The following is a 15,459-nucleotide window of genomic DNA, read 5'->3' as shown; positions in this document are numbered from 1 at the left end:
TGGTCAGCCTTTTGATACCATGCTAGGCATCCCTGCTTTGGTACTGGGGTGGAGGGGTGCTTGGCTTCTAGATATGGTACACATTGAATGCACAATGCACGTGATGTCTGAATTTGACATTGCACTGCCTTCACATTTCCTGGCACACACCATGGAGTCCTTGTACATGTAGGTATTGAGTGGTGTACACATTTTCTGCACTGCATAGACCCACTTCCATGGAAACTGCCACCTTTCAACAGGTCTGATCACAGAAGCAATTCGAAGTTGACCCAGCATGCATGCCAGGTTATATGTTGTGTGTCACATGTCTTCCTGATGCGTTTTCTGTCGGTGTGTGTGTGTGTGTTGTGTGCTTCTGACATGTGTAGTGACCTTTTTTCTCTCTATTTTTCAGGTGATGAAGCAATGGAGGCGGAGGATGGTGTGCCAGACACAGGGTTGTTACCACTACATCAACCCGGCACTAGTGGGGGTCGTGGGGTGGTAGGCCACGAAAACCCCCAAGTGCTACAGTCCATCTTGTCTCTGGCTGCCTATGAGTCCAGCCTTGATGACGACTCTGACGTCCATGTTGAGTTGGATGAGCATCAAGTCCATGTGTCAGGGGTGAGTGATTCTGATGTGGACACTCCTCTGTCTGCGACACCTGCACTGAGGGATCAGACAGTCTTGGTTCCTCCGCCCGTGGTGGATCGGGATGCAGGGTCACCCTCCACACCAGTCACTGATGTGCCTGGGACATCACGTTGACGGGGAATGTAGTCGTGCAGCCGCGGGCGGTGCCAACACAGCGAGGACCCCCGGTCCTTGGGTCCCGCAGGGGTCAAGCCCGGCAACGCGGTCGTCGCGCGCAACCGCAGTATACTGAGTGGGAGCAAGACATGACTGCCGATTCAGAACGGCAGGGGGCATCAATGGAGAACATCGCTGAGAGCATGGAGCGTGTGGCCCGATCTGTGCTCCACCCTGCTAGGCAGGTGCTTCTCCAGCAGCAGGCGGCACGGTCCACGGCCCGCTCGCTCAGGCTGGGCATGGCGGCCTCAGACAGGGCACGCAAGGCTGAAATGTCGTCTCTGCGTCAAGCAATTGCTGCTCATGCAGAGGCGCACATGGATGCCCTGAGGGAGGAGTATGCTTCCCTCAGATCCACTCTGGGTGTCCTTATGATGTCCCAGAGGCAGCAGGCAGAGGAGAGGTTTGCACAGCTTGAGCGTACCATCTCGGCTGAGCTACAGGCTTGCCGGGAGGTGCAGCGGTTGTCCAGCCAGGCCTTGCAGGAGGAACTCCGTGTTACACATGCTACCTTGCAAGAGGAAGCACGTGTATCACGTGAGGTTCTGCATGCAGACCTACGTCACATCGCCACACAGAACCAGGCTCACCCGTCCGGCAGACTTGCTGCCGACGAGGGGCAAGCTGCGGCTAGGCGTGGCCAGGCTACTGTGCCACGTCCTCCTTTCCAGGATGAGCCAGACTCGAACGACCATCTATCTCCCACATAGGTCGGGCTGTGCAGGCGTTGAGCCCATGGAGGTTTTTTTTTTGGCTCAGCATCATCGCATGTGGATGTTGAGTAGCACCCTGTACCTCCCCCCTCCTGGGTGCCTCCCCTCCCCCCGGGTCATATGTGGCCATTTTTGATTTTTCTTTTAGTTAGTTATGTTTCTGTTTGATAGTTAGTTTAATTAGGTAATGTAGGTTTTCCATTGTTAGTGTAATTAGTTAATATAGTTTAAAATTGCTTGTCTATTGTGCTTTCATGTGACGGTGCGGTGCTTTGTGGCTTTTGAAGGCATCCACTGTCTGTTCCAGCTGGGCTCTTCAGGCTTGTCTTGTGTATGTGTTTGCTGCTTGGGGTCCTTGACTCACATATGCCACTCCTGCCTCCCTTATCCATGGGCTCGCAAGGATGGTTCGGTGTCACAACCTTTTACACAAGGGCTTTGGACTGTCATATCTGTGGCATGTCTGGTGCTGTGTGACTTGTGTTTACACCCCTAGTGGGGATGATTTTGGTGTTATTGTCCACTGTTCAGCTTTTGCTAGATGGGGTGTTTCATGATTAATGTATACATTCATTGCTATGCATTGTGTAGTATGTTTCTTATCTTTACTGTACACGTGCTTGTTGCAATTCATGCTGTAGATAGTGTTCCACACTTTGGATGTGAAAGACGGACTGATGGTGTGATTTATGATGTGACTCTCTGACATGGTCAAGTAATGAGATGCCTGAAGAGACACACACAGATGACTTTGAAGCATTAATTATGTGTTTCATGCCCTTTCTGCAGGGGGATGAGCCTCCAGAGCACCTTTGCCAGCAGACATGGCCCATTGGACGACGGAATTCTGGACACGTTTGTTGGTGCCCACATGCACATGTGTGCACAAGCAGAGGCACAGGGATTGCAGACCTACATCCTAGAACTGCTGACGTGTTCCAAGGAACTCCAGGCAAGGTGAGCAGAACAGGGGGGCCACAACACAGCAAAGCTTGCACCAGGCGAGTTGCACATGCAGGCTTAGTCACAGCACTGAGGGTGAGCTTGGACGAATATTGGTGTTGAAGCACACAATGCAGCTCAGATGTGTTGGTGGACTGATGGCTGTTGATTGTAAGGTTGTCTGGGACACCTGCAGGGGCAGTGGCACATACCCTCCGGTACACCAAGGTCCATCGAGGCACTTGTATCAACCATGTAGCCTTCCGAGACATGGAAAGGGGCAGCTCACAGGGACATACAGCAAGGGACATACTCGGGTGCAGTGCATTTCATTTCCATGTACATTATGATAAATGCACTGCCAACTTTGTTTCGGTCATGGTGGTACACAACTTGCTCTGAAGTCATGGCTTGCTATATGGGTATGTCTGCTTACCCAGGGAACATTGCATGTTGTGTGAATTGTGACAGATTGGTGTTCCATTTGCCACGCACCCACCGGCGGCTGACTTACTGCATTGACTGTGTATGACCCATCACAGGGGTAATGTTATATATGGGTACGATGTATCTACACCAGATTGTCTGTTTGTAGAGTAGTTTGTTGCTATGGGGCATGTTTGGTGGTGTGTTTTTGTGTAATTGGCACGTACAGGTTGTTGACTGTGGCTCTCTTTGCAGCATTGCAGTGCTCCTGTATCCGGACCTGAGAGTGCGCAGGCAGGAGGTCAGCACGCAAAACCAGAGCTAAGTGTCTTGTTGTTTTTCTTTCAAACTGCTCTGCATAGGCTTGCTGGGGGGTGCACTAATGCATGGATGTATGTGTAATTCAATTTGGTATGTTTTTTTCCCCCTAATCACCCGGAATCCTATGCAATTTTGAACCCTGTACCCTCTACCCGGTGTTCCTGCTTCCCGTACCTATCCAAGCAACGTTCCCTAACCCTCTTTCCCCGCTGGGGTTGCGGATGCCTGTGTAAGCCCCAAACTTGCAGGCGCCAAAACCCTAGAGGGGGTGGTTGGTTCGTGCCACTCCTAAGCCTGGACTACAGAAGGCCATGACAATGATGTCCAAGTTTGTTTGGATTGTGTATGTGTTCATGCAGGTAGTACATTTTCGTGCATTCCCTACTTTCATGTGTCATTCCTCCTCCCCTCTCCTGCCACTCATTCCAGTTATCCAGTGTGCCAACACCTGTCCCGACTGCATATCCCTGAACCTCCTTCCCCACCAGGGTCTCAGGGGCCTGTGTGAGTTTGACCTTGCAGGCACCCGGGACACGGTGGGGGTGGTTGTTTCGTGACACTCCCGCGCCTGTACACGGGACCTGTGACAGTACACATCCGTTCATGGTGCATCATTCTATGTTATGTACCACACATGGTTCACATCCTGTTGTGACATTGTTTTACTGTGCTACCTTGGTTGTTGCATCATTGTGGTAGTACTTGGCCTTTGTGAGGTACTGCTACGTCAATTCATCTACTGGAGGGTGTACTGGTTCGTTTTTATGCCTTGGATTTTGTGATTTTGGAAATGAGTGTGGATTCTGAGGGTGCAGGCACCTTTTTACACACAAGGTGGGAGATGGTGACGAAGGGTAAAGGTGATCCTGTGGCCAGGTGGAATTGAGGGTTGAAGGCTCCATGACCCAGGTGCAGTTGTTCAGTGGGTCATGGTCATTTGTGAGGGAGGGGGGGGGTTGTTGTTGATAGTTGCCTTGCCCTGCAGTGTGATGGGAACCCTGACATTGTAATGGTGGTATCCTATGTACATGTTGTGTTCTGCTGATCAATGCCTGTTCATGTCTTGTGTTTACCTTTCAGGTGCGAGGGGATAGTTGTGGTTTGACATGCTGGGGTGTACACATGGTGAATGTTCACATGTGATGTGTAGAGAACACTGATGGTCACTTGATTGCACATGCATATGTTGAGTGCATGTCCTTGCTGACCCACATACTTGCACTCTGATGCACTACATGTACTACCACCCTTGCATATCCACGTGTACACTGTTTGCCTTCTGGTGCCCACTGTGTCCCTGCAGCACATGTTCTGTGACCAATTATGGATCCTGTACATGCCTAATTTGCTTTTTGATGTGGTCTGTCGCTTAGATGTGATGCTCAGGGTGTGCATCACACACAATGGCTGTTCACTGTGCTGTGCGCTGAGCAGTGTGTTGCAGGAGTAGGACACAGCACACAGAAGCTGCAGTGTTGATTTTGCAATGCACAATGTGCATGTAGACAGGCATTCATTGTTATGTTACGTCTACAACTCTTGTAATGCATTTGGAAATGACTTATTTTGGGTGGGAGGTTGTTGGTCAGTCATTTCATCTGATTACAGGTCAGGCATCATTGTCTGATGCCTCTGTACATTTTGGACATGGCAATGTGTACCTTATTGTTACTGTGTTGGTGTATGGGTATTGCTTGCCATGTCATGTTGTGGTTTGGGAGGGTTTGAGTGACATAACAGTGATGGCCATGGCCTGTTTTGCAGGTGTGTGTGAGTCACACCTTGCATGTCAGGGTCATCTGCTTCTCAAAGCAACTAGCTGGGGGTAGATCTCTCTCCGCGGCAGGGCCCTCCTTCTGGAACAGCCTTCCTGCCTTACTGGAACTTGAGGAGAACCATCTCCGGTTCGGGAAGCACCTCAAGACCTTCCTCTTTGCTTCTGCTTTCTCTCTGCCTCTCCCTTGCAAAATTCTTCACTGGAACTGCACTGGATCTGCAACTGGGCCAATCTCACCGACCTCGGTCCCTGGCCCAGCCACTCTCCACTTGCACTGCCTCCCTGGCAACCCCTGCACTGCGGTACTGTCTCTCTATCCCTACAGCCCCCCCTTCCCAGCACTTGTCTGCACTTACCTTTGCAGTTTCCACCAGCTGGCCTATGTATTTGTTTTTTGGTCTACTTACCCTGTACTGCACTCCCCCCCCACTCCCCTTCCCCTTGCACTTTTCCCTTCCCCCTACCCCTGCACTTGCACAATCTAAATGACACCTGGCCTAGTAGTACCGTTGTCTGTCTTCCCTTGTTCCCCCCTCCCTGCCTCATCGCACCTTGAAATACTTGTGTATAGGCCATATCATGTCATGTCATATGTGTGCCTTTTGGTCACACAGGATAGCTTGTGTTTAAGTAGCTAGGGATGCAGACAATGTGGCACTTCCATGGCAACTATCTCAGGGTGGTAGGGTTGTGACAGTTGACTGTCTCTTTGTCATCATCTATTGTCACCTGGTATGTGCCAGGCCTGTGTGCACTCCGCAGGGGTGGGAGTTTAGGTGAAAAATGTGGCCACAAGCTGGTTCCGGGCTTCCTCGCCACGTGCCCTGTCCCCTCCCATGGGCAGCGCCTGTGCCTGTGGTTGGGGATGTGGGGGCACCACCATGTCCACCGGAACGCCCTGCCGTGTTGCAACATTGTGCAGGACACATGCTGCCACAATGATCCTGCACACTACTGGTGGTGCATAGAGTAGCTGCCTGCCAGAGCGGTCAAGGGAGCGGAAACGTGACTTGAGCACTCCGAATGTGCGCTCCACTATGGCCCTGGTTGCAATATGGGCGGCGTTGTATCTTACCTGGGGTGGTGTGGTGGGGTTCCGGACTGGCGTCATCATGTGGTTGCTCAGGGTGTCCAGTCATAATATCGAATGCAATATTTTCGAAAGTCAAAATGTCGAAAATAAAAATGTCGAAAATAAAAATGTCGAATTACAAAAATGTCGAATTTTTTTCGATTTTTTTCGAATTGATGTTAATACAAGGTAAGTGTTTAAATATGTTTTATTATGCATTTTTGAACATTGCTATTATTTACTATGTTTTATTAAGTATTCTTGAACATCAATTGCATATACCATGTAATATTTTGCTTAATTATATATATAAGTTAAATAAATATATATTTATTGTAAACTTCAATTTTAAATAAATAAATAACAAATTGCAAACTGATAACGTTGAACATTTAGTATACTTTTTTTCCAATAGATGGCGCTATTGTTTAAGAAATGACAATGCCCATTTTGTTTATATATGGTAATTGCATGCTACGTAAGGTTGCGTTACTCTACGTATACGTAGGCGCCATTTTTAAAGTTCATTCGTGCAGCGTTTCCATCGCGTTCGGGCCTCTGTGCTTTCGTGTGGATTTCTTTTTGGATTTTCAAGTTTTTTCACCCTTTTCCATGGATGCAATGGGTTTTTTTTTACTGGATTCGATGGATGTTTTGGTTTTTCCGAGCTATGGATTTTTTTTCGGGTTGGATCGTTGATTTTGTTTCATGGACTTTCTTGGATCTTCAACTTTTTTTCCTTTCCGGATTTCACTGTTATGGATCGCACATGTGGATTTCTTTTTGGATGGTGATTTTCCCTGGCTAGCTTTTTGGATTATGGGTTCCTTGGATTTTGCTGCGTGGTGCTATTTACGGGTATCGCTTGGATTTGTCATGGTGGATTGGTGATTTCTTAAAAACGTGAGTACTTTTAACATTTTAAATTATACGCTATTGAATCTAGGTAGTTGTCTTTGTCATTTTCATTAAAATTTTGTACTATTTGCTCAAGGCGTTGTTCATAGTCTCTGTATTTTTTCTTTTTTACCTCTGTGTTTGCGAGTGAAATTGCTTGGGAGACTCGAAATTCCTGATGTGATTGTTCTTTGTTTAATTCTTTCAAAAAATGCCACAAATTGGGATTACTTGTGTTGAAAGTTTTATTAATACGGCTGTGCCATCCCTCAAGTGAATTGTTTGTTCTAGGTCGCCCTTCCAAGGTTGCTTTGTAGCAATTCCATAAGTTTATATTGTATTTTGGCCTTCTTCTGGTGCCATTCCTTGTTAATTGTCCAATCCATGTAATCTAACATGTCCAAATTTTCTTCCTCATGATTTTTAAAATAGTCAGTGTCAAGTAAATGTTCATAGAAATGTATAACCTGATCTTCTTTCACAAATGCTAATCCAAATAGTTTTTTTATGTTATGTTGAAATATGCTGTCGTCTGTGTATTTACTACTTAGTCCAAGTTTTTGCAGTTTTTTCCATATCGACTAAGTAAAATGGAAAAAGCAGCCTTGTATGCTAGAATCAGTGTATAATGAAGAAAATGCCTTAATCTGTGCTAATTCAAAATCCATGATTATGTTTTTGGGTTTTGAATTTGGTACAGTGTCCTTGATTTTGTTCAACATGATTCTGTAGGTTTCTTCATTTTCTTTGGGCATTAAAACATAAACAAGTGGAATTAGTTTGTTATTTATTGTTCCATTTATTGAATAAAATTGTTGGAAGGGGTTCGGGCAGGCTTTGAAAGTTGCGTCACCTTGCCACTGGGCACTTTCACTTAGATGCTTGAAATTGGTTGCAGTTGAAAATATCAACATTTTTTCGTCTCGTACATCAACGGTAGAATGGTGGAAATTTTCTCCATTAGCTGTCACTCTAAACACTTCTGGTATGGTGATGTCATTGTATGTTGTAGGTGCTGGTGGTAGATTTTCCTTTTGCTGTTTCTTGCGGTTTACTGTTCGTTGCATATGTTTTTCACTAGGCATCTGCGCAGATATGTGTGAAGGTAACGTGTCGCATACCGTTGATATTACCAAACCGCTTGCCTGTCCGGGGTTTTCTATTGCCTTTCTTTTTAGCTCGTGGAGAGTTTGTTTTATTACTATATTTGTCTTGTCCGGTAGATGGTTGTGTTCTCCCTTTATTTTTGTATTGGAACATTCAACTATAACTCGTGCGGCACATTTTGATCGCCCATATTCAATGCACTTCCAGTACGAGCGTTCATTTTTTTCCAATTCCTTACTATAAATGTATCCGTTCAAAACCAGCTGTTTTCCGCCTTTTTGTGAGGTTATGTATTCAACCCTTTCTGTCATGTTCAATCTAAAAGAACGGAAAAAAATGTTTTACTATGTTTGCCATACACTAATAGTAATATATTTTACGATTTAAATATCTAGTCACATATTTTTTTTTATATTACCTGATTGTTTGCCTGACGTAGCCGAATCGAATCCACGTTAGTTCGCTCTGACTCTGGTCCTGTCAGGTAATGACAGTTGTCCCCAACCGTCATCTGTTCCTTTTGTGTTTAGGCAAGGTTCTTTACTTGTGGGTGTCACATATTGGCTTAACCCTTACGACTCCTGATTCTATGGGGTTTTCGTTAGTCATAATGTACTTTATTTACAGATTGGCAAACGGTTATGTGTTGGTGGTCGAGAGGAGGGTGGGAGAGTTTCGGCGTAGAGGTAAGGGGGGGTTGGAAGGAGGTAACCCCCCCATAAAAATGGACGATTAGCATTACTTCACATTGGTATGTTAGTATTATCGTTCGACTTTTTTTTCGACATTTTTGTTTCGACTATTTTACTTTTCCTATTATATTTATATATTTTCGACATATTTGTTTTCGACATTTTTTTTTCGACATTTTTGTATTTCGGTATTATGTTTTCGACATTATGACTATAAACCGTTGCTCAGAGGGTAGGCACTGTCCCCTGGGGAGGTGTAAATGGTTGTGATTATTGGGGTTTGTTTATTTGTGTGTGTGTGTGTGTGTGACATGCATGCATGTGTAAGGGCATTTGTACTCACCTAGGAGCCATGTGTCGCCATGCTGCCCAGCTTCCAGGGCCCGGCTCAGGGCGGACATTCTGTATATGAAACTGTCATGGGTGGAGCCAGGGTAGTTTGCATAGACAGAGGTGATGATTCCCTTTGCATCGCATACCACCTGTACATTGATGGAATGCCAGTGCTTGCGGTTTCGGTAGATGTGCTCAGTGGCCCTAGGTGGACGTAGGGCCACATGGGTGCAATCTATGGCACCGAGCACTTTGGGGAAGTGTGCCACCCTGAAAAAATCCAGGACAACGGCCTGCCTTTCTACGGGTGTTCTGGGCATGTATATGTGCCTGCGGACTGAGGGGCGCGCTGTCATGATTGCCAGTACCTGGTGTAGGCAGCGTGACTGCGTGGCCTGTGAGACCCCCCCCCCACTATGGCAGTAGTCCGCTGAAATGACCAAGTGGCCAAAAAATGCAGGACATTGAGCAGCTTCTCCAAGGGGCTCAATGCTTGGGAGCAAAGGGTGGGGGATGTAAGGTCATGTTCCCACTCCCTGACCAGGTCTAGGATGATGTGGGGTGGAAACCTATACCTGCCATAGACCTGGTCGTCAGGCATCCCAAAAAGGCTGGTCCGTGGTGTGAAAATCCATGCCCCGGCTATTCTCCTCCTCCTGCGGTGTCCCACGATCAGTGTTGCGACAAATGGGGCATTCATCGTAGCTGTATATACATGTTTGTTGTTTGCGCGCACTTTTATACTGTGCGCGGGGACGCTTCCGCTTGCCTTCGTGTGGCGGACGCGTTGACGCCTGTGTGCGTCTTTTGCCGTGCGCGGGTTTCCCGTATTCGAATCCATGAATACGGGTTGTTCGCGTGCGTGTGGGCGTTCCGTGTAGTTCCCTACAGTACTTCCCCAGTTACGCCTTCTTTTTCACGCGTTATTCCCCATTCCGCATGTTACGCCCACTGTTCCGCCCACTTTGGTTGTGTGCGCCGCGCTATGTGCGCTTTTGCTGTGTGCGTAGCGCATGCCGTGTATGCCTGCGTGCGCCATGGCTGGATTGGGAGCACGGACAGCGGGAAACACGCACAGCATCTTCCTTGCATCGCACACGTGCGCGTGCGCTGCGTTTCTCGCGCTTGCGCTACCTTGCGCCTGCTTGCGCATAGATTTTCGGCGCACGTTTGTTCCATGAATGGGCCCCTCTGTATCTGCTTTACCGTGTGCGGCTTGGCTGTGTTTAGTATGGCTTCAGCCCTTTCCGGGGTAACTCTTTTCCCCTCATGAGAGATCAGCTGACCTATGCATAGCACTTCTTGTTGACAATATTGTAACTTCTCTTTGTCAACCTTATATCCTTTTTCAGATAATATAGTTAGTAGCTGAACAGAATTGTGTCTGCATCTCTCCTCTGTCGTGCTGCAAATTAAGATGTCATCCACATATAGTAAGACAACACTTTCCAATGTAATATTGCTTAGGTCTATCTGCAGGACTCTGTTAAAGATAGAAGGAGACTCACAGAACCCCTGGGGTAACCTCATGCTTTTCAGCGCATTTGTCTGAACGTAAATGATGTCAAATCTTGTGAGTCTTTGTGCAATGGGACTGAGAAAAATGCATTTTTCAAGTCAATCACCGTGAAGTATTTCACCTCAACAGGTATATTACATAGGATTGTAGCTGGGTTTGGGACTAAAGGGAACTTGGCTTCAACAATATAATTTATCAGCCTCAGGTCTTGTACTAGCCTCCAAGACCCTCCCTTTGATTTCTTGACAGGGTAAACTGCAGTATTGCATGACGACTCTGACGTCACTAAGATGCCTTGATGCATCATGGAAGAAATTGTCTTAAAAATTCCTTCATCGGCCTCCCTGGACATGGGGTATTGCTGTGCTTTTGGTAGAATTGCTCCTGGCTTTAGTTTAATTTTCACTTCTCCGACTCCTTTCAATAATCCTACTTCATAGGGGCCTGTGGTCCACAGTGAGACAGGCACCTGGGCCATGTCGTCCTCGAAATATTCAGGACGGTTCTGTGCCAGCATCATTCTCTGAGGCACTTCTCTTTTGATCATTCTCACCCAAAAGGTGAGGTTCACCTCAACTGCTGTTTCTCCCTCATCTGTTTGCTCGTCAAACAGATCGTCATCAGTGATGTCAGTCAATCTATACCCTTCTTCAATGGCGATTACTGTGCACCATTGTCGGCCTTCAGCATCACAACCATCGATCAGAGCCATTTTCCCTCGTATCGCGGCTGTGTGTATCACTAAGGGAAATACTTGTCCCTTTTCTTCGTTCATAGGTATTCTTGGCCTGAAGAGAAATACATCTGGGGTCCTCATGGTTTTCTCAGCGAGGCCTGGCAGCCCTGCCATTAGCACACATATTGCAAATGCAAATATTTCGGGCTCTAATGGTATAGCCCTCATAGCTGTGTGTCCTGTGTATGCTCTAATCATTTCGCATACGTTCGAATAGTGCATTCCTGGAGTGGAAAATACTATACCATCCTCCGTGAACGAGATTGTCATGTTTAATTTCGTCATTAGACCTCGACCCAAAATGTTTACTGGGGTTTGTCGCGAATATAATAGCGGTAAATTGATATCACATTCTCCTACAGAGACTGAACGTGCGTTTGTAAAAGGAACACGACTAGTAGCTCCTGTGAAACTCTGATTATTTATAGCATCGTCGGACAAGGAAAATTTGCCTTCACATATACACAAACGTGGTGCACCCGTGTCAACTAGGAAGGAATATTCTTTATCCCCTACAATGACATACACCCTGGTGAGGGTCTGGTGTCACTGATAGGATAGAACACATCAGGTTTCCCAGTGAGCTGTCCTAGTCCATATGTAATTTTGTCCCACCCTGTGTGAAAGGACTTCCCCCATCACCAGTGTTATTCCTCATTCCAGGGTTCATGGCTTGTCCTGTGCTTACTGTCTGTGACAGTTGCATTGGTGACTGTTGAGACTGTCCTTGTGGAAAGCTCATCAAATTCTGTGATTGCGAGTCTTGCTGTGCTCCTGGCGTTTGCTGTTGCACTGTGTGATTCTGTGCAACTCTGTTTCGTCCCTGCTGTAAAAACACAGGTGGATTTACCATGCCTGCTCCTGTTCCTTGGCCGTTCTGCATCATGCCTTGATTTCTGCATGTGCGCGCTAGATGCCCTGTCATCCCACACAAACAACATACTGGCGGTGGTCTGATCATTTGCTCATTTGACATATCTTGATTGCCATTTTGCATGTTTTGAAAGCCTCCTTGATTATTCTGCCATCCTCTTCCTCTAAATCCTCTTCCCCTGGGGTAAAACCCAGTATTGCCCTGATTATTCTCCTGTGGATTATTAACTTGTTGAGTGCTCGATCCATCTGTGCTAGTTATCCTTGCTCTTTCAAGGGCGTATTTTGACAATTTGTTCTGTACTCATTTTGCCTCTTCACCCTTTCGCGCAGCTTCTTTCTTGCAATTCTTTTCTTGCAGCAGCCTGCAATAGTGCGCGATGGTCAACTGTATTTCCGACCACGGCTTGGCCTCGATTGCTACCAATTTCTTGAGCTGTTTCTGTACCGGCTCTGGTAATCCTTGGCATAATATATGGTAGAACACGGGTACAGATTTCCCCCAAGATTCCCGCATCTCGAGTACCCACGCGTCTTGGACATTCTGAATGTAAATCAATGGGTTTTCCGACTCCTTTATTTTACGTGTCATTATAGCTCCCATGTTGGAAGTAATCGTAACGCTTTCCATACCGCTGCTCTGTAATTGTTAAATGGAGCTCCGTCATGCGCTGTATTGACTGTGGTCACACATGGGTAACCTGCCCGTGTCGCACATCGTCAGCTCTATTACCATGTATGGCAATTAAGAGACCTTATATATACCCTATGGCTAACGTGTTCCCTCCTGTCATTTTTTCTAGCTCATGTATCCATTTTCTGGCTCCCGATATCAGCATTGGAAGCTTATTTTTCAGGTTTTCCTGATCCTTTCTCGAACAACGGAAATTGGGATGCATAGCCCTCTCTCTCTTCTCTCATTGTTCTCCTGTCTACTGCAGGAGTAATATTTCTGCATCGCTGCCTACCGGGGAATGACCTTAGTCGGCTCATATAGGGTGGTGGCGACACCCCCCTCTGACCGTAAGATACTTCTTCGTGTCGGTCTGACTGTGTGGCTGTTTCTGATGCCCCTGATGCAGACCCCCTAGAGTCTGACCAAGTTATCCCTTTCCCTCCTGGGACTCGTTTTCCACACCTTCTTTCTTTCTCCTTTTCTTCTTGCTCCTCTCTTTCAGCATCAGACATTGTCTGCGCCCAACTCGTGCAACTTCTTGCATCATCTTTGTTCCTACTTATTTCCAATCTATCTAGGGACAGTTCCCTATTCCCACTACTTCGGGAGACGTTCTCAGTGTTGCAAAGCTGAGTGCTCTCCAGGCATCTTCCTCCTCCCCTTGGGGTATTTGTTCTAGCCCCATTTCATCATATATTCTATTGATCATCTCTCTGATGCTTGTGGTATCGAAGTCATCCTCGATATTTGCCCTAGATGTGCTTGTTACTGAATCGTACTCAGGAAAGAATTCCTCTATATCTTTCCAGTCTACTATTAGATCAGGTTTTTTGACCTCCCTTTCCAGATATTCAAGATCGTGTGCTCTCTGTCTTCGCTTGCATTCTATATCATCATCAAATTCCTTGCGCTTCCTTGCTTCTTCTCTGACCACATCTTCTTCCTCTTTCTTTGCGTCTCTACGTTCATTTGCCTTTCGGATTTCCTCATCCCTTCGTCTCTTTATTCTTTTCTCTCGTATCCTTTGTTCTTCCTCTATCCTTCACTGTTCCTGTCTGTCTTGCTCATTGGCTGCTCTCTGTTTACGATTGTGTTGCCTTTCTTGCTCTTCGCGATATAACTGTTCTCCTCTCTGTCTATCTTTCTTCCTTACTTTTTCATCTCTCAATCCTTTTTCTTTCTCCTTCTCCCTTCTCTCTACATCATCTAGCTTCTCCTTTTGTTTCGCGTCATCAATGCCTTTACCATCGAGTTTCAATAAAATCTGATCCTATCCATTCGTTCTGTGTGAGTGCTACCTCATCAGTTCTATCATTATTCCCTTTCCATCGTTTGCCTTCCCTCTCTGTGCCGAGAGATGTACTTGCTTGTGCCTGGTGTTCCCTCTCGTTCTCGCATCTTTCCTTGTCCCTCGGGACTTTGGAGGTGATATCTCTGTCTCTATCTTTGTCTAGATTTTCGTCGCCACTTTGCATAGGTGACTCATATGCTGGGTTGCTATACCCTGTGGCTGCTTTAAGTTCTCTTAGCGGGTATAACCCTTCATCCTTACGGTCTTCAGTTTTTGTTTCAGACGGGGCAGATGGTGCTGAGGGCATCTCACCCCCCTCTGTTCATATGTTAAGTATCCAGTCTAATGGCGCTTCCTCTTCCTTGTCCTGGTGATACATTTTCTACAACTCTAGACTAGCTAGGCGTTTGTCTAACTTTTTGCCCTTGTATGTGGCATGCAAATATGTCGTCATGTGTTGCAAGACTGGTTTAGATAAGGATCCACCCTGGGGACAAGGCATAAACATTTTGTGGGCGGTTCCTTTACCCATTCTGCACTGTACGTTTTCAGTTTAGGTGCGTGTTTTGGCAACTGTTTGCACAGGTCTACTAATGGTGTTATGTATTCCGTGCTTAAATCTGTTCACTTTCTCTTTATACAACACTTGTTATGTCTTTCGTTATTTAGACAATTGTAACAATATGAGCGAGCACTACTCGTTGCAAGCTCCAATCCCGTTTTTCCCACAAAATGTTATATCTTCTACTTTACTCAATAAACATCAGGTTACCTTCTACAACATGCCAAATATCCAATCGCGCAGTTTTTATGCTAGTTCCTCGAAGGAAAACTTTCCATCCTATGACGTCACAACAAACAACACATAAGACAGACGTTAACAGTCTAGACAAACTCCAGCTGGTTACATAGACCTCTGCCTCTAATATTTTCCCCCGACATGGAGTTTAAACCCATCCCTTTCACAAGGCGCCTTTAAACGCTGTGGTGACCTATTTGTTCCTGTTTATTTGGGACTCTGAATGCAAGTTTCTTCTAGCTGCTATATTAAAGCGTAGGAAGTAGGCGAATCCTCTCTCTTCTCGGGTATCCTCCCTGGTATCCTCTCTCTTCTCGGGTGTCCTCCCCGGTATCCTCTTTTGCTACTTTTATTCACCCTTTAAGTGACTGATTTAAGTTGCCCAGAAGCACTTTAAAACAGGATAGCAGCACCCATGAGATGGATGGGGGTGCAGATTAAATACTCTAACACCAAATCAATAATAACTTGATGGTTTGGCAAAGGGAGT

The sequence above is a fragment of the Ambystoma mexicanum genome, chromosome 3p (genome assembly GCF_040938575.1).
Source record: "Ambystoma mexicanum isolate Mex_15411 chromosome 3p, UKY_AmexF1_1, whole genome shotgun sequence".
NCBI classification, from domain to species: domain Eukaryota; kingdom Metazoa; phylum Chordata; class Amphibia; order Caudata; family Ambystomatidae; genus Ambystoma; species Ambystoma mexicanum.
This window is presented reverse-complemented; position numbering follows the sequence as displayed.